We start from the raw sequence: 22,567 nt of genomic DNA, 5'->3' as shown, positions 1-22,567 counted from the left end.
AAGTCCCCAAAAGGGTAGGCATGTTGAGTTGGCAATCTGGCCAATCTCACCCATACTAATCAAAGTACCGCCTTCAAAGGCAGAAGTTCCCAAAACACTCAGGATTGAGGTCGTGTCACCTATGGTCATTTTGGTGAGATGCAAGTCTCTAGTATCAATGGCGTAATATACAGAGTCTAGTCATCTCGTGGTTTAGGTCTTATACAAACTCTTTGTATAGGACACCCCCTCTCGCACGTCTCCACATGAATGGTCAGGGTCTACCATCTGTAGTAGTTTACAACACTTGCAAAGCTCTACAAACCGGGTCGTATCCATAGTGTCATTAGGATCAGGTATCCCACCTTAATCCTTATACTACATACCTATTTAGGTTATCACTTAAGGCATAATCCACTTGTATATCACATATACATGCTTAAGTTCACATAAGATAACCAAGGAGCTTCCCACCCCAAACTTAAAGTTGTCGACATCCCCATGTGAAGGAAATCGAACTCGAGATTTCCATGAGCAGCCGAAAAAAGATCATTCCAAATTACATATCATAAATGAACATTACATTTACAGTTGTAAACAACACATAACATTTATGCAATTGATATAGAAATTAAAGTATGATAACTACAAATGAACAAGGCAAAAGCTACAAACATTTGTAGACTCGTCTCCACGCTCCTTGCTCACGAACGCTCAAACACAGCAACCTCGAACACTCTAACATCATGACTGTAACACTGTACGAACACTTCGCGCTCGTCCTCAACGATCGCCTCCGTCATGAACACTCCAGCAAGAACACAAATGGCCTCCACAAAACCTCGATGGTGTCGAGTTGAGTATGACACCACCAAGAAGGTTATTTTGGTATTCTCGGTGTGAGAATCTAGAGGGTGGGCTCTGTTCGGACTTGGAATGAGGCAGACAAATGAGGAATGAACAATCGTGTACACGATTGGAAAGTGGGAGATGGCTGAAACCTATTGCATAGGTTGATGCCCAATCGTTTAACTAAAGCTAAGCGATCGACTAGCAAAAGCTAAGCGATCGTTTAGCTCATCATTTAGCTCAGTGTCTGTCGCCTACAAAAAAACTACATGATCATTTAATAAAACATGTTGTCGCTTAGTAAATCCGTATTTACTTGACATGCGCCTTGAGTTTTCTTTTTGCGAGAGAAATCTCAAAAATAATTTTTGCCAAAAGTTACTAAAATTAGGAAAATAATTTTTCTTTTAACTCACGGTTACCATGAATCACCAATAACCACCCACTCAATTGGTTATTAAAGAAAAAGAATTAATTATCCAATGATTAATTTTATTATAAATATAAATGATAACCAACTTATCATACTATATTTATAAACTATAGTTTTAATATTTCATCTCCTGAAACATATAAACCATAATTCATTTTCTATTCCATGGTACTTAATGTAAATCTCATTTACATCAATCTTCCACAAGATGTATCTCATAAATCATACCGATTATATCATATATAATCAAAATACCTCTTGTCAATTTGAATATTTCAAAACAACAGTAATAACTGATCCTCAACTGAATCCATTGAGCTACCAAGGGGACCTTATGGACCTGTAGCTCGAAGCTCCAATGGTACGTGAATAACTGACTAAACTCTTTAGTCATGGGATCCACCATTCATTAACTACCAGGCACTCTACTAAAGACCGACAGTTGAACTCTCTTTACTACATATATATTATTTGTCCATCTTAACCAATTAGAAGTGCGACAACCCTTCACATATCGCTCGTAAGTACAGTTGGGCCAATAACCATTATGCCTATAGTTACATATAACTCTTTAAGTACCACTTATCCCTCTAATGAACATAAGTCATAGTCTTACTATGACTGTGTCCTCTCTTTCAAAGAGAAGTTGTGGCCACTATGTTCAAGCCCCAGAATCATCCCTTAAGTGAGCAATCTCTCTACTTATCCATGCTTTGGGAAAGGAGTGAATTCCATCTTGTGGATTGAGTTCCCAGCTCCTAAATCAGACAAGTCCCCAAAAAGGTAGACATGTTGAGCTGGCAATCTGGCCACTCTCACCCACACTAATCAAAGGACCGCCTTTAAAAGCAGGAGTTCCAAAAACACTTAGGATTTAGGTCATGTCATCTATGGTCGTTTAGGTGATATGCAAGTCTCTAGTATCGACGGCATTATATACAGAGTCTAGTCATCTCGTGGTTCAGATCTTGTACAAACTCTTTGTATAGGACAACTCTGCTCGCACGTCTCCACATGAATGGTCAGAATCTACCATATGTAATAGTTTACAATACTTGCAAACCTCTATAAAGCAGGCCGTATCCGTAGTGTCACCAGGATCAGGTATCCCACCTTAGTCCTTACACTAAAGACTTATTTAGGTCATCACTTAAGGCATGATCCACTTGTATATCACATATACATGCTTAAGTTCACATAAGATAACCATGGAACTTTGTTTATTGGATATGAGTAAATGCCAGAATTAAATAACACTTATTTTATTCATTAAACAATGTGTATCTTTACAAAACAACGAGACTCTAGGAGAATTAGGACACCAATCCCAACAATCTCCCACTTGTCCTCATGACTCGGGAGACTAATGTACAATACAATATAAAGATGTACAATATACAATAAACTAGGGCATACTAGTATCATCTTCCACTTTCCCTAGACAAGATGCCACATGTCCCGCAGACCCAGACTCTCCAGGTGACCCTCGAACACTTTAGCCATGAGGACCTTTGTAAAGGGATCAACAACGTTGTGCTCTGATACGATCTTTGTGACTATCACATCACAGTAATGCACAATCTCCCTGATCAGGTGATATTTTCATTCTATTTACTTACCTTGACGATGACTACGACGTTCCTTCGAATTTTCCATAGCCCCGCTGTTATCACAATAAAGAGTGATAGGCAAATCCATATTTGGAACAACTTCCAAATCTGAAAGGAACTTCCTCAGCCAAACAGCCTTCTTAGATGCTTCACAAGCCGCTATGTATTCAGCTTCCATGGTGGAGTTCGTGATGCATTCTTGCTTGATGCTTCGCAAGACTACAACCCCTCTATTCAGAGTAAACACTGACCTCGATGTCGATTTTGCGAGAATCTCTATCGATCTGAAAGTTAGAGTCCATGTATCCTGTAAGGATCAAATTCTTATCTCTATACACAAGCATGTAGTCGTTCGTTCTCCGAAGATACTTGAGGATCGTATTGACCGCTGTCTAGTGCTCAAATCCTGGATTGGACTGATACTGACTGACAATCCCTACTAGTATACAACATTGCATACATCAAGCTTCCTACAATAGAAGCATAGGGAATCCGTCTCATCTCCTCAACTTCTTGAGGTGTTTTAGGACATTGATCCTTAGACAAAACAATTCCATGCCTGAAGGGTAATAAACCCCTCTTGGAATCTTGCATCCTATACCTGATCAACATTTGATCAGTGTACAATGCCTGAGATAGGACTAACCGTTTGTTCTTGTGATCCCGAATAATCTGGATCCCTAGAACATACTGTGCCTCACCCAAATCTTTCATTTGGAACTGGGCAGCTAGCCATTTCTTAATGTCAGTTAGATACCCTACATCATTCCCAATGAGTATGATATCATCCACATATAGTACCAGGAAAGCTATTGAGTTGTTGATGATCTTCTTGTAAACACAAGGCTCATCAACGTTCTGATCAAAGCCAAATGACTTGACATCAATGTCAAATCTGATGTTCCAAGATCTAGATGCTTGTTTCAGCCCATAAATGAACCTATTAAGCTTGCAAACTCTTTGCTCTTGATCTGGAACTATGAACCCCTTTGGTTGAGTCATATAGATGGTCTCCTTAAGATTACCATTAGGAAAGGCAGTCTTGACGTCCATTTTCCATATTTCATAATCATAAAATGTGGCTATAGACAGGAAAATCTTGATAGACTTGAGCATGACAACAGGTGAGAAAGTTTCCTTAGAGTCAACTCCCTCGACCTGGGTATAACCCTTTGCCACGAGTCTAGCCTTAAAGGTTTGCACCTTTCCATCTATACCTTTTTTTTTTTTTGCTTAAAGATCTACTTACACCCAATAGGTCTTTAGGTGGATCAACAAGCTCCTAGACGTGATTGAAGAACATAAGACTCCATTTCCTGGTTCATGGCTTTAACCCATTCATCTTTGTCAACATCCTGCATTGCTTTCTTAAAAGACAACGGATCCTGGACCCCATCATTCGTAATGACATTTTGGGCTTCAGTAAAACCCATGTAGCAATCCGGTGGGTTCATAACCCTCCCATTACATTGAGGCAGTTTCAACTCTTAAGCTAGTTGACTAGACGTTTCGACCTGAGCAACTCTTGTTGATCTGTTGGCCTGTTCAACAACTCTTGTTGAACCCTCAGCAGTCTCAGTCTCACTTGAGGTCTCACGTAAAACAAGCTTACTCCGTGGCATATGATCCTTCATGTGGTCTTCTTCCAAGAAGATAGCATTTGTAGAAACAAACACTTTGTTCTCACTCGGATCATAGAAGTATCCACCTCTCGTTTCCTTGGGGTAGCCTACAAAGAGGTAAACCTTCGAACGTGGTTTCAACTTCTTTGGGTTCGTCGCTAGTACATGTGCTGGACAACCCCAAATCTTGAAGTGGCGTAAACTACCTTTAAGGCCTCTCCATAACTCAAAAGGTGTTTCAGAAGCACTTTTCGAGGGAACATTGTTCTGGATATAACATGTCATCTCCACTGCATAACCCCAAAACGAGTCTGGAAGATGAGCATAACTCATCATAGACCGAACCATGTCCAACAAGGTTCTGTTTCTCCTTTCTGATACACCATTCTGCTGAGGTGTATCTAGGGCCGAGAGTTGGGACGCAATCCCATGTTCTATCATATAGTTTGGAATTGGAGGTCCATATACTCTCCACCACGATTAGATAGAGGTGTTACGTTTTCGTCAACTTAAGAACCCTAGCCTAGCCAGAACCCGCCTTAAACAAAAGGTCCCTTATAGATAGATTTATAACAAATTTAATCTTTTATTTCAACCAATTTAAACCTATTATACCGATTTTAAAAGATTAATCTAGGTTACTAAACTCTTTAAACCACTTGAACTTAGGTCTATCTCAAGTTATACAAAACAATAATGAAACAAGCAAAACATGCTTCCATTCACCCTTAGACTATAACATTTATAATAAAAGGATGATGCATGATAATGATCACTACATGCAAAATATAACTCTTATATTTCATGATGCATGCACATGCTATCAAGTAATTTCTTCATGCTCGATTATAACAATTATAATACATGATGCATGAATAATTGCACATCCTAAGGTGGGTTTTGAATTATATTTCAAACACTTTGGCATATAAACACCATACATCACATGCATAATAAACCAATGTTGATGAACCGGGTGAAATTGCCTTAAAATCACAAAGGGAAAGCTAAATATTACAAAGACAAGGAGCCTCCGGTTCAAACAGGTGAACCGGGTCTTGAACTGCTCGGGTAAAACATCGTGTCTCCAACCATTGTGTACTAAGCTCCCCGTGATCGTGTACACGATAAAACAAACGCTTTGATCTATCGCTTACCAGCACTCCCAGAGCTAAACAATCATTTAACAAATACTACACGATCGTATAGAAAAATCTAAACGATCATTTAGCTATTACTACACGATCGCGTACCTTTTACAAAGCGATGAAGCCTGAAGTAAACGTGCGCTCCACATAACGCCCACCTTCCGCGATCGTCTAAACGACTACGATGTTGCGAAGCACCATCGCCTAAGCGATTGCTTAGCTAGTGCCTCCGTATCGCATACGCACGATCGTGTAGGTAGTAACTAAGCAATGAAGCTTGCTAACTACACGATCGTCTAGCGCGCGCCTTTTACTAAACGACGAGCATCACATGCTCCCACTATGATTGTCTACCTCCAGTGCCTACGCGATCGTGCAACCAACGCTACGTGATAAAGTAAATGATTTACCCCATCGCTTAGCATTAGCTAAACGATCGTTTAGAAAATACTACACAATCGTTTAGAAAAATCTAAACGATCGCTTAGTTAAATCCCAACAATCATTTACCTTAAGCTACACGATACGACCAATGCTTGGTCTTCTTCTTCGTTGAGAACCAAATCTCCATGTTTCGAAGCTTCATCACGAACGACTCGACTAACTCAAACTCTTTGAATTACAGACTCGATTGCAAAGTTAATTATGCCCAAAAACACAAGGGCCTTTACAAATTAACACTTTGTAATACCAGAAAGCTTAACAAAAAGCAATTAAACCTGAAACATTCATCAACGCAACCAAAACTGCAGAAAACGATTAATCACAATGCAGAAACCCATCGTGACTGTAAAACGAGTTCAAAACAGAGTTGTAATTTGGAATATCAGAACAACCTGGCTCTGATACCAATTGAAGGAAATTGAACTCAAGATTTTCATGAGCAGCGGAAAAAAGATCATTCCAAATTACAATCATGAATGAACATTACATTTATAGTCGTAAACAATACATAATAGTTATATAACCCATATAGAAATTACAACATGATAACTACAAATGAACAAGGCAAAAGCTACAAACATTTGTAGACTCATCTCCACGCTCCTTGCTCACGAACGCTCGAACACAACAACCTCGAACGCTCGAACACCACGACCACAACACTACACGAACACTTCGCACTCTTCCTCAGTGATTTCTTTGGTCAAGAACACTCCAGCAAGAAACAAATGGCCACCACAAAACCTCAACGGTGTCGAGTTGAGTATGACACCACCAAGAAGGTTACCTTGGTATTCTTTGTGTGAGAATCTAGAGAGTGGGCTCTGTTCGGACTTGGAATGAGGCAAACGAATGAGGAATGAACAATCGTGTACACGATTGGGTAAGTGGGAGATGGCTGAAACCTATCGCATAGGTCGATGCCCAATCGTTTAGCTAAAGCTAAGCGATTGTCTAGCAAAAGTTAAGCAATCGTTTAGTTCATCGTTTAGCTCAATGTTTGTCGCCTACAAAACACTACATGATCATTTACTAAAATACGCTGTCGCTTAGTAAATCCATATTTACTTGACATGCGCCGTGAGTTTTCTTTTTGCGAGAGAAATTTCAAAAACAAATTTTGCCAAAAGTTACTAAAAATTAGGAAAACAATCTTCCTTTTAACTTAAGGTTACCATGAATCACTAATAACCACCCCCTCAATTTGTTATTAAAGAAAAATAATTAATTATTCAATAATTAATATTATTATAAATATAAATGATAACCAACTTATTATACTATATTTATAACCTATAGTTTTAATATTTCATCTCATGAAACATATAAACCATAGTTCTTTTTCTATTCCATGGTACTTAATGTAAATCTTATTTACATCAATCCTCCACTAGATGTATCTCATGCATCATACCAATTATATCATATATAATTAAAATACCTCTTGTTAATTTGAACATTTCAAATCAACACCAAGAATTGATCCTCAACTGAATCCATTGAGCTACCAAGGGGACCTTATGGACCTATAGCTCGAAGCTCCAACGGTACGTGAATAACAGACTAAACTCTTTAGTCATGGGATCCACCATCCGTTAACTGCCAGGCACTCTACTAAAGATCGACAGCTGAACTCTCCTTACCACAGATATATTATGTGTCCATCTTAACCAATCAAAGAGAAATGAAGAACACAAAATTGGAGTGAGAATCATATTTTGTGGAGAGAATGAAAAATACATAATCTTTTTATAAATTAAATTCTTGAAACTTTCCCTCCTTTAAAAAAAGTCTCATAAGAACGTATAAAAATCTAAAGAAAACTAGTCGCCTATTTTTTCATATATTGCCATAACAGCTACATTGCTATTTTATAACAGACACGATATTCTAGTGAAACAAACACATCTCTATCCAAAAATGTTGTTATTTTATAACTAACTTTCTCTTAATAGTATTGACTTATATAGATTTTTTGTCCAAACGAGATTGTATAAAAATCCATTACACTTTTGGTCATGCTACATCCCAAATTTTTTTAAAAAATCTCGAAGTTGTTTTCCAAGTGCATGATGAACCAAATGGAAATAAGATGTATGACCAAGCAGTGTGTGGTGTTTTTGTGTTGTGTTTGGCAATGCTGGATGAGACCAAGGTCGCAGAGCTTGAAAAATGGCAGATCCACGTTGTGAATGGGCTAAGCAATGGCCAAATCCTATCTGTTCATTGCAAATCCAAAGATTGGAGAACACAAAGTTAGTGTTGGAAGTGAATTCAATTGGAGATTTAGAGTAAACTTTTGGAATACGACTTTGTTCTGTTGTAACTTGCAGAAGCCAAATGCACAACATTCATCATTCCAAGCCTTTTGGATTAAGAGCACATCAGTTTGGCTCTATAATATGTGCTACGATTCTAACTGCATTTGACTTGCTAAAGATGATGGAATTTATTTGAAAGACAACACTAATCATAAAGATGTTTTGATTCATAAGTGGGAATAATTATGCACCAAAAACACATTGCTCCATTATTATAAAGGGTTAGTTTGATCAATTTAAGGTCTTGGGTTTTGTAAAGTTTTTTTTTCTGTATGTTTAAGTGGCCTCATCAACAAAATATGAGTAAATATAACTAAGAAATAATTGATATGTAACTTCTTTTCTTGAAGTTGGAGGTTTACATAATGTTCATACCTTCATATGTGTTATTGCACTGAATAGAAGGGAAAAAGAAAATGAAAATTATCTACATCCTTTTTTGTTCTATCTTATTTCTCTTAAATGGAATTTAATAAAATTTAGAGGTTTAGTGTTCACCAAAAAGAAAATCAATCTTGTTGTACTATAAATCTTATTCAACTTTACATGTCTCATAATTATTTTCTTCTTTTCATTTCATTTTTTCGTTATTTGCATGTTCATTTGACTATTTAGTTCTTGGTTCCCGTGGTATTACTCTAGGAGTAATGTACTTGAGTAAATTTAAAATTAGTGTCCCTTGCAATGAAATTTTATGAGTGAATAATAATTCAGGAAGGATAAGAAGATTTTAATAAAAAAAATTAGAACCTTGGAAAAGTAATATTTCGTTTTATTAATATTTAATATTTTAAACCCGATCATATTCTTTTAAAAATTTTATCCAAATATTTTGAGACATTAAATTAGAAAATAACTTGAGAAATTGTAAAGGAAATTGAAAAAAAAAATAAAAGAAAAGTTAAATTGAAGAGAAAAAAGAAAAAATGAGAAAAAGGAAAAAGAAACCTTCACCCCTTCTTTTTTTTTTTTTTCCACTCCTCTTTTTGTGGGCCTCGACATTTTCAACATGACTCCTTACCGTTTTCGTGGAGAATGCTTAGAATATCTCCCAATATAGGATTTCTTTTTAAGCCAAACACATTCAACTCTCAAGTTTCTAAAATTGAATTATCGAAAAGGAAGATACACTTTATTGGTAAAGGCAATGGTGGATCAAGAACGTCGTGTGAAGGAGGCATAACAGCATATAAGTGATTTCTCTTCTTTTGAAACACAAATTCATATAAGGTAAAGTTACAATTTCATAAGGCTAGTTCTGTCCTAGGCTATGGGCAACAATATTTCCACATCTTTTAATTGTTTTAATATTTTCGTTTGGGAGTTATGTATTATTTAGATACTTGGAAGGGAAATTTTCACAAATAGGAAAAATGACAAACTATTTACAGAAATAGCAAAAAAAAAAAAATGATAGAAACTGATAGACTTCTATCAGAGTCTATCAGGAATAGAGTTCTGTTAGTTTCTATCACTAATAGACAATGATAGACTCCTATCAACCTTTATCAGCCTCTATCAAAGAAGATTAAAATTTTGCTATTTTGTGTAAATAATTTCCTTTATTTTTTTATTTTTGAAAAACCCCTTGTTTGAAAATAATAAATTATCTATTATTTATGATAAATTACAATTTTACTTTAAAATCGATGGTATCAAATTAGAGATTTAATTAACCCAAACTGAAATACAATTTAAAAAAGGGTTTAAAAAACCAAGCTTACAACTTCCCTTATTTGTTACTATCCAAATAAAGATTTAAGTTTCAAGCCCTAGGCCCATAATTTGAAATCTAAAATAAACACATGATGGTGTTGGTATTCTTTTCCATTCTCTAAACCTAACAATGTCATTCTTGCTTATCTTAAATTGCTTCTTAAAGTGAAGACTATCCCCACAAACCATCTGAAAGAAGCTTCTTTTATTGAACTTCGTTACATTCATTAGTTTATTTGTTTATTGTACACCTATTGAGTATTTTAAGTATAATCAAAGTTTTGGGTGATAATTTGGACAAAATGAAGAGTTCAACACAAGGAGTAAGTGAAGTCTCTATCATGAACGACGTTATGTAACGAGACATTAACACTTCATGGTCAGGTCTTATACAAACTCTTTGTATAGGACGCCCTCGCTCGCATGTCCCCACATGAATGATCAGGATCAAGACCATCTGTAGCAAGTCACAATACTTGTAACTATTCTACAAAGTGGGCTGCATCTGTAGCGTTACTAGGATATGGTTTCCCTCCTATATCCATATACTACGACCATTTTGGTTATCACTTAAGACATGATACACTTGTATGTCTCCACATACATGTTTAAGTTACATAATGACAACCAGGGATTTTAGTTTATTGGTTTGTGGTAAAATAAATAAAACATCCAATGTTCAAAGAACATAAGTGAAGAAAATAACATATATTATACATCACAAGCGTTTATTCAAAATTGTGTTTACAAACTACAGGACATGAGAGTTTAGGGCATCATTCCCAACAACAAAGGATATTTGTAATAGATAGTAGAATAAGAGAAAAAATCTAAAAATATATTACATCTTTAAAATATTTGCAAATATGTATGAGTTGACTAGTCAACTTTGATTTTTTTTTAATTTCTAATTTTGCCACCTTGTCTTTTCTTGTTGCACACTTTTTTTAGTCTTTTTGTTTTCTTTACTTTCTTCTATTTTTGTTTCTTCCCTTCTTTTTTTCATTTTTAATTTTCTTTTCTTTCTTCGGTTTTTGCTTCTTTCGTTTATTTTTTATTTTTTATTTTATTTTATTCTTTCTCCTGCTTTTACTTCTTCCTTTTCTTTTTATTTTATTTTATTCTTTCCTTTATCCGATTTTTGCTTCTTTCCTTTTTGCTTATTCTCTTTTTTTATTTTTTTCTTTCTTGCTTCTTCCCTTTTCTTTTTTTATCATTTTCTTTTTTTTCTTTCACCCATTTTCTGCTTCTTCCTTTTCTTTTTTTAATTTTTCTTTCACTTCTCCGGTTTTTGCTTCCTTTTTTTTCTATTTAATTTTCTTCCATTTATTCAGTTTTGGCTTCTTCTCTTTATCTTATTTTTAAAATTTTTCTTTCCTTTATTTGAACTTTTCTTCTTCTTTTTTTTTTCACAAGAATTATGAGGCAGTATTTCGTACCCAAGATTTGAAAGTACTCAATTCATAAGTGACTTAACACCAATAAGCCAATCATCAAGTTTGATTATTATAACAAATAATAAATATAAATAGCAAATGAAAGTCTATTAGTGATAGTCACCAGTATTTCTATCATTCATAGCTTATATTTTCATAGTTAGTAGCAACTTATAGAAATCTATCATTGATAGCCAACTTAGTGAATTTAATTAATAAAGTTGAATCTCAAACTAAAATGTAAATGGAATGTCTAGAAGTTATAACTAATAGCATGTTTATCAGTGATAGAAGCTATCATCGAAAAGAAAAGGGACTTATAAATGTTTGGGAAGGGCAAGATAGAAGCTAATACTAATAGCATGTTATCAATGATAGAAGCTACTTGATAGCACGTTATTGGTGATAGAAGCTACCCGATAGCACGTTATCGGTGATAGAAGCTATCATTGATAGTACATTATCGGTAATAAAGAACTATCACTGATAGCATGATATTAGTGAGATCATTGATAACATCTTATCAGTGATGCTATCAGTAAAAGAAGCTATCATTGATATAATATGAGTGATATTAATGATATCGGTGATAAAACTTAGGTGATATCTATATATCGAGTTTCTTTCAAAGTTATAACCAGTTATAGAAGTCTATCATTGATAGCCTTAAGTGTTAATATTTCAAGGTTGATTCTAATTGATGAAAGTTTATCAGTGGTAGCGACTGGTATCTACTATCAATGATAGCCATGATAAAAGATATGATTAGTGATAGCTACTGTGGTAATCAAAGTTGTTGGTTTTCTTTCAAAGTTGATCACTATTTATAAATCTATATTGATAGCCACTGATAGCCTTAAGTATTAATATTTCAAGGTTGATTCCAATTGATGAAAGTGCATCAATGATAACTGATAATTGATAGCAAATTAAAAGCTAATATTTCAAGATTGTATTAATTTTTCTCAAATTGAAAGCTATCGCTGATAGTAATTGATAGAAGCTATCAGCGATAGCAGCTGATAGTAGTTATCACTGATAGTTTCCGAAGTAACTCTAATCAACTAGCACTATGACTTCTTTCTTTCCCTTCGAAGGGATAATTTTTAATTTCAGAAAACTGGGAAGAAGCGAGCAAAATGGTGGCTAGGCATGAGTTATTTAGTCTTTTACCATTTTTTTTTATCTATATATGCAATTATTTTATTTTTGTACTACATATTCTATTATTTTTGGCTTAAATTCTATTTATGCAACTAGTCCAACAATAAATACCTCTGATCCTTTAAACAAAATAGAGAGAGTTATCATAATTTTTCCTAGTGCAGAGGGGTTGTTTGTCAAGGGGAAGAACAAGCAGAATCAGTCTAAGAGGAATAAAAATTAGTCAGGTGAAGAGCACAAACCTAAGACCAAGCTGAGATGCAACTATTGCAAGAAGAAAGGTCACTTGATGAGAGATTGCTATAGCCTGAAACGGAAAAATTAAGAAAAATGGAAGGTTTAGTAAGGAAAACAACCAAAAGCTTCAGTGGTTGAAGGTTCCTACTTTCATTCTGATGCCTTAGGCTCCATTAGAAACCAAACCAACCAAATCAGTCCTCTTGGGAAGCATGATTGGGTACTTAACTCCGGTTGTACCTATCATATGAAACCTTTCAGACCTTGGTTTAATACTTACAAGGATGTAGATGGAGAATTGTAACGCTAAAGAATGGGGTTTCTTTTTATGTGTGCATTGTGCCATAAACTTGACATGATGTTTTTATATCTTTAGTCTTTATGCGATACTACTTCTACATATGCGTTGTTAATGATAGGCTTGTAGTATGTGATAGAGTAATGTGTGTCACAAGTTTCCTTGCGTTGAAACCAAGAATAATTCCAATGCAAGTTTCTCAAAATAATCTGAGGTCAAACACAGGGATTATTTTTGTTAATGCGTTACTTTTGTGATACATGCGACCGGTTTTTACAATTAATAAAGAATTGGGTTTATACAGGAATCTAAAGTGCGATGAAAATAAAATTGCATTGATAAAATAAAGTTGGGTTGAAAAGTAAAATCCTAAACTAAGATGATACAAGATACAAGGTACATGATACATGATACTGAGGTCGAGACTGACTGTGAAGTTATACAAAGGATCGTGGTATGCGATGGCAAGTCTTTATGGATGAATCAGAAAGAGAAAGAGTAAAAGTAAAAACAACGCAAGTTTGTTAATTGCGTCAAAGATGCAACTAAGGTTCCGCTTTCCCTTGGCGTACACCTCTCGGTGATCGGCCGCGTTTCCATATCTCTATGGTGAAACAGGGATGAACGTGATCAATGCAAGGTTTTTTCCATCTCTGAAAAATACTTCTCGCTTTAGTTAACGCATTCTTCCAACCCTCTCTCGATAGGCGGAATAACATCTTCACTTCTGCTCTCACAGGTGAACATGCCGTCGAGCATGCTTTAGCTAAACTTAATTATTTCCTTAACACAAATTAATATACTTGCTTAATTATTGCTAATTACCTAGGGAATTAGGAAAATGTCATGGAGAAAATGGATTATGGATGAACAAAAATAGAAAGAAAGATGATAATGGTAATGATCAAAACAATTAATACTAAGATTAAGCATCTGATACATGGTGTGAATGATAGAGTAAGGAAGATGAATACAAGTGATGAAATAGAGATTTAGAGACAAATACAGAAGGAATGTCAACGTCTTAACACAGATCTGAACGGAGATTATGCTTGTCGGCGTGTTGAAGTAATGGAAAGGAGAGCTTCCCTCTTAGGCTTGCTCTTCTGGTAGAAGTGACCTTCGTATAGAGCTTCAACGGTGGGGATTGGAAGGATTCTTTGCTCGGAGACTCACCTCTCGGCCTTGTCTCGTAATTATCCCATATCTACTCTAGAAATCGCTTCAGACCAGTCTCTCTCTTAGATCAGTATATACATGTCTCTATGTATTCAAGTATATCACTCAGTGAATTTGTAGAAGCTATTTATAGGTGAAGCTTGGCTCTTTGACTTCGAGGTCCCCACTTTATCGTTATGGTAGTTCCTGAAATGGCGGAGTGAATATTCCTTCTGTTATGCAATCAACCCGTCAACTGAAAGCTGTACATTTGTCCAAATCCTCCGCAAATGCATTGCTCTTTAAATCTTCGATCGATCGCCGCATATGGTGTTATTTTTTATTACCGCATGCAGTTGAAATTGCGTTGATCGCTAAGCTCTTGATCGATTGTCGCATGCGCCGTCATTGCGTTGATCATCTCTTCATTCCTGAATGATGAGCACAATGTGACGTAGATGCGTTGTTTCTTTTATCTTTGAGCCATTAACGAATGTAGTGACTGATTTCCTGCAAAACAGAAATTGAACCACTCTATTCTACCATCGCAATGGTGTTAGTAGGTATATTGAAGACATTTTATAATTCTCGTATTTCTTAACCTATTTCTATACTATCGACGCAACTTTTCTTTCTTTTTGCCGCAATATCTAAATAAAACAGTATAAATAAGTTGTATTTCTACAAGTTATCACACCCCCAAATTTAGATATATGCTTGTCCTCAAGCATATCTTCTACTAAGGCAATGTTGTTCAATTCTTATCCTAAATTTTGCATCGATTGGTTGCTCCGAATGCTCCACCTAGGCAAGATTACTTAACAATGCAATTTCTTTCTATCCTTGATAATTCATAAACAAGCCCTACTTTATTCTTCTATAGAACAAATCTCTACTCAAAAATTCCCTTCTAGTTTTAAAAAGAATCTTTACCTCTTCATGCAAAAACAACTTGGTATGACTTGAATACGGTGGTCGGGTTGTGTTATTTTATTAGAGACTGTTGATCATGGTTACACCCTTCGTTTTGGCTTGTTCTCACGGGTGTCATGCGAACATCCAACTACGGTTTTGTGCATCTCAACTTCAACTCTTGATTTTCAGCTAAGTTTAACTTTTGCTGGTCAGAGGAGTTGTCTCTTATATTCTTTTTTTCTCATTTTTTTTAAATTATGAACGCATTTTCTTAATGACCGCATCCACTTGATCGCATCTGCTCAGACCTTTCCCACCCCCAAATTTAGAGATGCGCAAGGTCCTCATTGCGTTGTTTTGGACAGAATAGGCAAACACTTAATCAAAATTTTGAAAAGAAGGTCTGAGCAGAATTTTGAAGGATAAAAGGTAAAGCAATGCTATTGCTATGAATTATCTAAGTGTTAGTCAGAAAATACAAAGTGTGGGAAATGTTACTAAGTGTACACATATAATTCATCATGGCAGCACAATGAATAACACAAAAGAAAAGATAAAGAACATCGCAATAATTGACAAAGGATGATAAATAAGAGACTAATGCATATGGAAAGAATTGTTACTCAGTTGTATTAAAAATTAACCAAGTATACAAAGAATTACAAATAACACAATACAAAATTTTGAGCATGTACAAAGAATCAAGTAACAGCTTCTATACATAGAAAAATAATAAATGAAATTATCTTTTGTATTTGATTCAGACGGGTGCATGATTAAAAATTAACACCACGCTTCCATTAACACAAATGCATCTTTGCAGAAGACGAGCAACAATGCATGTATCATCACAACACACCCCTCAACTCAGTGCATTTCTAGAGGACGGGCGCATAGTATTTCTACTAGTGTAACATTACCTCAACATAGTGCGTTTTCGCTAAGGACGGGCGAAAAATACATACGAGCGCAACACACCCCTCAGCGCAATGCATTTGGGTTGGATGAACGCCAAGTGTATCTTGTTATCACAAGATGCACCCATCATCGCAATACATACCAATCTTTATTTTTCTTTTTAATTCATCAAATGCGCAAGTCGATAACACTTTGCGGTGTTCATCGTTTTATTCAGTCATTCACAAAATTTTTAAGAACAGCGCTACTAATGCATAAAAGTAAAGAAATTAAACACGACAGGGAAATACACAATTGAATTCAATTGAAAGTAAACATGTTAAGTAGTAAAGACTAATTCTAATAAGCAGTAAATAACACAATTTAAAAATCAGTAGATGAAAGTTGTAAAGAAAGCGCTTAAACATATATATAGGGATGCTAATTGAAAGAAGTTTTTCAGAGTTACCGCCATAGCATCCCCGCAAGTGGTTAATCCTGCTTGCCTAAGTCGATGGTCTCCATACGTCGTTCCACATCACCCCCATAGTAGGGCTTAATTCATTGACCATTAACTTAAAATGCGTTGTTCCCATCTTTAGTTGTTAACTCCATTGTGCCATGGGGAAAGATCATCTTGATGCGGAATGGCCCAGACCAGCGGGACTTCAACTTCCTTGGAAACAATCGCAAACGCGTGTTAAATAGAAGTACTTGTTGACCCTCGAAGAATGTTTGGTTGTTTATGCAGTCATCATGCCATTTCTTGGTTTTCTCCTTATAGAACTTGGCATTTTCGTAGGCGTTCATTCGCCACTCGACCAACTGGTTCAATTGCAACTTCCGGACTTTCCCCGCGCTTGCTAAATCAAAGTTCAGCTTCTTGCTTGCCCACATTGCCTTGTGTTCCAACTCGAGAGGTAGATGACAAGCTTTTCCAAAGACCAAAGCATATGGAAACATGCCAATTGGAGTTTTGAAGGCAGTCCTATATGCCCACAGTGCTTCATCGAGCTTGGGTGGCCAATCCTTCTTGGAGGTACTGACTACCTTCTCCAAGATAGTTTTAATCTCTTGGTTAGAAATTTCTGCCTGCCCATTGGTTTGTGGGTGGTATGCGGTTGCAACTCTGTGGCTGACATTAAACTTAGTCAACAAGTTGGTGATTATACGGTTGATGAAATGTGAGCCCTCATCACTGATTAAGGCCCAGGGCGTCCCATATTGAGTAAAGATATTCTTCTTAGGAAATTTCGCCACCGTGGCTACATCGTTCTTAGCACATGTGATGGCCTCAACCCACTTTGATACATAGTCAACCACGACCAGAATGTATTGATGACCTTCTGACGGCGGAAATGGGCCCATAAAGTCGATTCCCCATAAATCAAATAATTCGATTTCCAAGATTGAAGTTAGAGGCATTTCGTTTCTTCTGGACATGTTCCTCGTCCTCTGGCATCTATCACACTGCACAACATGGGCATGGGCGTCCTTGAATGGTGTTGGCCTGAAATAGCCACTCTGTAGGACTTTTTCGGCGGTTCGTTACCCCCCAAAATGTCCTTCATAAGGGGACTCATGACAAAGCTCCAAAATGTGCTTGGCCTCATGCTCAGGAACGCATCGATGCAAGATATGATCAGGTTCAAGTCAATACAAAAAGGGGTCGTCCCAGAAATAAAACTTGACGTCATATGTCACCTTCTTCTTCTGCTGGTACGTGTAGTCTTCGGGTACTTGGCCGCAAACTATGAAGTTTACAATGTCCGCATACCATGGAACATTAACGCATACCGACATCCGTAGCTCGTCAGGGAATCTTTCCTCTATGTCTTTTTCTTTCTCTTGAACCTCACAATTTTCCAATCTTGATAGATGATCTGTGACTTGGTTCTCGGTGCCTTTTCGGTCCTTGATCTATAGGTCAAATTCTTGTAGGATAGTACCCACCTTATCAGTCTCGGTTTCGGATCCTTCTTTGTCATAAGGTATTTGATCGCAGAATGATCAATATACACCACTTTCTCCCAATCAAGTACTGTCGAAATTTCTCTAGCGTGAATACCACTACGAGCATTTCTTTTTCCGTGGTTGTATAATTTTCCTGCGCATTATTCAACATCTTACTAGCATAATATATAGGATGCAAAACCTTATCTTTGCGCTGACTCATGACTGCGCCCACTGCATATCCACCAGCGTCACACATCAATGCAAAAGGTTGTGTCCAATTAGGCGTAATCAGAATGGGTACGGTGATGAACGCATTTTTCAGCGTGTGAAATGCTTCGGCGCATGAGTCATCAAAATCATATTCGCAGTCATTCTCGAGGAGCGCACTTAGAGGCCTTGCGATCTGAGAAAAGTTGCGGATAAATCTTCGTTAAAACCCTGCATGTCCCAGAAAACTCCTAAGTGTTTTCACATTGACTAGTGGTGGTTACTTGGAAATTGTGTCGATTTTCCCTTGATCAACTTCTAATCCTGCCTTTGATATTTTGTGACCTAGAACAATTCCTTCTTTAACCATAAAGTAGCATTTCTCCCAGTTCAGAACAAGATTAGTTTCCACGCATCTCTCTAAGACTTTTTCAAGATTCGATAAACAGGAGTCATAAGTATTGCCAAAAACTGAAAAATCATCCATAAATACCTCGACTGACTCCTCCAAGAGATCTGAAAATATTGCCATCATACATCGTTGGAAGGTACCTGGTGCATTATAGAGTCCAAATGACATGCGACGGAATGCAAATGTGCTGAAGGGGCACGTGAAAGTTGTTTTATCTTGATCTTCCGGCGCAATCGTGATTTGGTTGTACCTTGAGTAGCCGTCAAGAAAACAAAAGAACTCGTTCCCCGCAAGTCGATCTAACATTTGATTAATAAACAAGAGTGGAAAATGGTCCTTCTTAGTGGCCAGATTTAATTTGTGCTAGTCCATACATATTCTCCACCTCGTAGTTGTCCTTGTCGAAATTAACTCATTCTTACTGTTGGTGACAACTGTCATTCCCCCTTTCTTCGGAACGCATTGCACTGGGCTCACCCAGCTACTGTCAGATATAGGGTAAATGATGCCTGCATCAAGCCACTTCACTATCTCCTTCTTTACAACCTCCCTCATGGCAGGGTTCAATCGTCGTTGCCTTTCTATAGATCCTGTTTTACCTTCTTCTAGACGAATCTTGTGCATGCAATACGAGGGACTGATTCCTCGAATGTCTGCCAAGGTCCATCTCAAAGCCTTTGCATTGTTTTTCAGGATTTGAATCAGTGCTTCCTCCTTCTCTTTTCTCAGCGAGGCAGATATAATAATCGGTAAAGTGTTATTGCCCCCTAAATACACATATTTGAGGTGACCTGACAATGGCTTCAACTCTAACACGGGTGGTTCTTGATAACTTGTAAGTTATTTATACTGTTTTATTTAGATATTGCGGCCAAAAGAAAGAAAAGTTGCGTCAATTGTATAGAATTTAGCTAAGAAATGCGAGAATTATAAATTGTCGTCAATAGCCACTAACATTATTGCGATGGTAGAAAAGAATATTTCGAGTCTATTTTGCAGGAAATCAAGTCACCACATGCGTTCATGGCTCAAGATAAAAAGACCAACGCATTTACGTCGCATTGCACCCATCATTCAGGAATGACTAGATGATCAACGCAATGATGGCGTATGCCACAATCGATCAAAAGCTAAACGATCAACGCAACTTCAACCGCATGCGGTAATAAAAAACAACACCAAATGCGGGCAAATGATCGAAGATGTGAAGAGCAACACAAATGCAGAGGATTCTAATGCGTGTACAGCTGACCGTTGTGCATTTCTGATGGGATTGATTGCATAACAGAATAAATATTCACTCTACCATTTCAGGAACTGCCATAACAATAAAGTGGGGTCCACAATGCAAAGAGTCAAAGCTTAGCCTATAAATAGCTCCGGCCATTCCACTGAAAAAGGATGCTTGAATACAGAGAAAAGTATATATACTGATCTGAGGGAGAGACTGGTTTAGCGACTAATCAGAGTAGATCCGGGAAGAATTAAGAGACAAGGCCGAGAGGTGAGTCTCCAGAAAAGAATCCTTCCGATCTTCACCGTTGAAGCTCTGTACGAAGGTTACCTCTACCAGACAAGCAAGCCTGAGAGGGAAGCTCTTCTGTTCATTCATTCCACACACTGGCAAGCAAAACCACCATCCAGATCTGTGTCAAGACGTTGACACTCTTCTGTATTTGTTTCTATCTCTTTATCATCACTTGTACTCATCTTCTTAATCTCTATCATTCACACCATGTATCAGATGCTTAATCTTAGTATTAATTGTTATGATCATTTTCATCTCCATCATTTTGTCTATTTCCGTTCATCCGTAATTCACTTTCTCCACGATGTTTTCTTAATCCCTTGGATAATTAGCATGAATTAAGCAAGTAATTAATTGAGTCAAGGAAATAATTATGTTTAGTCAAAGCATGCTAGACGGAATCTTCACCTGTGAGAGCAGAAGTGAAGATGCCTTCTGCCTATCGAGAGAGGGTTGGAAAAATGCGTTAACTAAAGCGAGAAGTACTTCCAGAGATGAAAGCAACCTTGCATTCATCACGTTCATCCCTGTTTCACCATAGAGATATGGGAATGCGGCCGATCACCGAGAGGTGTACGCCAAGGGAAAGCGAAACCTTAGTTATATCTTTAACACAATTAACAACCTCGCGACGTTTGCATTAATTATTCTTTCCCCTTTCTGATTCATCCATAAAGACTTGCCATTGCATACCACTATCCTTTGTATAAACTTCACAGTCGGTCTCGAACTTAGCATCATGTATATCATGTATCTTGTATCTTGCATCATATTAGCTTAGGTTTATTTTCATCGCAATTTATTTTAATAATGCAACTTTAGTTTATCTGCAAAATTTTACTTTACCGCAATTTAATTTCCTGTACAAACACACACTTTATTAATTGTAAAAACACCAGTTGCATATATCACAAATGTAACACACTAACAACAACAATCCTCATGTTCGACCTCGGATAAATCCGAGAAACTTGCGTTGGAATTATACTTGGTTTCAGCGCAAGGAAACTTGTGACAACGCATTACTCCATAGCATACTACAAACATTTAGTTAACAACGCATATATCTAGAAGTAGTATCGCATAAAGTGTGCATGAGCAACAACACAACATAAGATTACTTTGTATTACAAGTTTATGGCAACATGAGCTTGTAGCACATCGTCATGCATGCAAATTACATTCACCAATTTCAAGTCAACAAGTTTATGGCGCTGTTGCTGGGGACATGGACTTGTTCATTCATTCACATTCATATTTGTCCACATGCTTAAAGACTAAAATTATGTCAACAGTTCTTCTAAAGATGGCTTAGTACGTTGCGTTGTTCGTTCAGATAACTTGAGTTTTTCAAAATCTGACTCGGTTTGTATTGCGGCACAATTTTCCTCCCACATTGCACCGATCCCAAAATCTTCTTCCTCCGATTCTTCCTGGGGCTCGTGCCAATGATCATCCTACAGTTCTTCAACATATTGACAATTCTCCATATCACCTAGATATTTCAACGCATTGAGAACGTTGAATTTAACTTATTGATCGTCGACCCTTATAGTAAGCTCTCCTTTCTGTACGTCGATCAGTGCTCACCCTGTTGCAAGAAATGGGCAACCCAGGATGATTGGCACCTCTCTATCAGCTTCATAATCTAATATGATAAAGTCAGCAGGGAAGATAAATTTATCTACTTGCACAAGTACATCCTCTATTTTGCCCTTGGGATGCATTATTGATCTATCGGCCAACTGCAACGTAACCGTGGTAGGTCTTGCTTTGTCGATAATTAACTTTTTGAAGATTGACAAGAGCATGAGATTTATACTTGGCCCCAAATCACACAGCGCATTCCCGACTTCTTTACCCCCTATTGAGCAGGGCAATGTGAAACTCCCGGGATCCTTCATTTTGGTGGGAATGTTGTTTTGAAACAACGTACTACATTCATATGTTAACGCAACAGTTTCAATCTCCCCAATCTTCCTCTTGTTGGTAAGTATGTTCTTGAGGAATTTCATATAGCTTGGCATCTGTTCTAACGCTTCTATCAAGGGAATGTTAATATGCAATTGTCAGAGAACGTCTAGGAACCTCTGGAATTGTTTGCTGTCATCTTTCTTTCTCAGCCTGGATGGGAAATGTGGAGGATCCTGCCGTACTTCCTGTTCAATTGGTTATTCATTGATGTCCTGTGTTTACTGTGTTTTAGGTGCTGGAGGTTGCACTGACTTTGCATTAGA

The sequence above is a fragment of the Benincasa hispida genome, chromosome 9 (genome assembly GCF_027475165.1).
Source record: "Benincasa hispida cultivar pf3 chromosome 9, pf3_genome.v1.1, whole genome shotgun sequence".
Lineage (NCBI taxonomy): Eukaryota > Viridiplantae > Streptophyta > Magnoliopsida > Cucurbitales > Cucurbitaceae > Benincasa > Benincasa hispida.
Note: the sequence above shows the minus strand (reverse complement) of the source record.